Source organism: Acyrthosiphon pisum, chromosome A2 (assembly GCF_005508785.2).
Source record: "Acyrthosiphon pisum isolate AL4f chromosome A2, pea_aphid_22Mar2018_4r6ur, whole genome shotgun sequence".
Classification (NCBI taxonomy): Eukaryota; Metazoa; Arthropoda; class Insecta; order Hemiptera; family Aphididae; genus Acyrthosiphon; species Acyrthosiphon pisum.
In genome coordinates this window covers 81,894,232-81,895,810 of record NC_042495.1, presented here as the reverse complement: position 1 = coordinate 81,895,810, position 1,579 = coordinate 81,894,232, and positions in this window count along the sequence as shown.

Here is a 1,579-nt window from a genome sequence, read left to right as displayed (position 1 = left end):
CAGGTAATCGAATGACCATATCTATAATTTAATTAATCAACAAAAAAGAAACTAAATTCATTATACAGTTATATAATATATTATTACACAATAGATATTATTTAAACTAGTGTATCATATAAATTGAATAGGTAAAAACGTATAACAATAAACCAATAATTATTTTTGTCAATTAGAATAAATCTAAATAATAAAACTATAAATTTAAAAATCTACCCTCATGGCCAAATGTGTCCCCTCTCCTATTAACGTGCTACTGTTTTTTACCTTTCAGCACACACATCAGCTCTATACAATAATATCGTATAATATCGTTCATATATTATAGTGCTCTTGTTTTAATTTTTATAATGTCATATTCGCATATATTCTTGTTGATGAATATGGATATACACCTTCATAGATAAATAATGAACGTTCCATATTATACGTTATTTTAATATTTCGTACATTATTAATATGAATTGAATGATCTCTACCTACATAAATGCGGGTGTGGCGTCCTCTTAAATGTTGTGTGGTTTACTGTAATGGATGTGTTAAAACTTAAATTTGAATTTAATGAAGTAACATCTTTGTATATGAAAAACGATTCTGAGCAAAGGCTGTCGATCAGCCTATTTCACAGTATATTTAATGATATTATTTCAATAAATTATTTCCAAAAACATTGCATTTAAAAATGTCGCTATAGGAATAAAATATAATAATATGAATTTAAGTGATTCAAGTACCACCAATATTATTTTTAAGCTACAACAAAATTAATTAAATCGTTGATCTCCGTTTAAATATCAAATTTCATCCAAAATTGAACATAAAATATCTATAAGAAAACTGTGTTTATGAACTTGTTTTTTTGGTCGCAGTCTAAACTACTTATGAGAAATATTGTTTTAAATTTGAAATCCTCATAGCTATGAAAATAGAAAATTTTAAATATTTTCGATAACAAAATAATTAGCAAATTGTCGTAGTTTCGATTAATTTAGTCACATTTTGTACGTTGAATTTTTATTTAAAAATAGTTTATATTATAAAACAATTTATATTTAATATTTTAAACTGAAAAAATTAAAAAATGACAACTTATAACGAACGTTGTATTATATTTTCAAGCTTTTTGACCCAGGAAAAATATCTATACTTTAACTATGGACAAAGGTTATTTTTGTATATGATGACAACAAGGTAAAATATTTAATATAACTTTTGATTCTGATGAAGCGAAATAATGTATTGGCTTTACAATGATGTGTGTTTTCTTTTCTGTCTATCTGTCACCAACATTTCGGATAGTAAGCATGCTTCGATTTTTGAGATCAGCATCTTTTATGATAGAAAAGTGAACCTAGTTGGTACCATTAAGAGGTCAAAATTGAAAGCGTCGAGAAAAATTACGAAAAATTACGAAAAATTGCTAAAAAAGGTATATTAACTTCTAACGCTTTGTTTATCACCATAGCTACGAAAAAAAATAATATTATAAGGACTACGCTAATCACTCAGAATCGTGTTTCGTATACATGGTTTATCATTGTATTCAAATACAACACATCCATTACAACTACTGTACAGC